Raw genomic sequence first — 304 nt, forward strand, 5'->3', positions numbered from 1 at the left:
TGTATATTTACTAATTTTTTCAAACATGAGTAAATAAAAATGCTACTATTTTGTTCTAATAGGACATTTAAACACACAAAAATGTCTAATATCTTTTGTTATTTTCTTAAAAAAAAAAAAGTTAAACTCTATATATAAGCAAATGTTAATGTATGCACTACTCTTATTATAGAGGTAAAGTCGAGTATTAACGTGTTTCTCTTAAAAAAATAATTTGATATTAGAGTTAAGAAGTAAATTAATAGGCTTTGAATTTTTATTTTTTTAATTTTTTAATTTCAAATAATTAACTTAATTAACAAGT

This window comes from Arachis ipaensis, chromosome B05 (assembly GCF_000816755.2).
Source record: "Arachis ipaensis cultivar K30076 chromosome B05, Araip1.1, whole genome shotgun sequence".
Taxonomy (NCBI): Eukaryota; Viridiplantae; Streptophyta; class Magnoliopsida; order Fabales; family Fabaceae; genus Arachis; species Arachis ipaensis.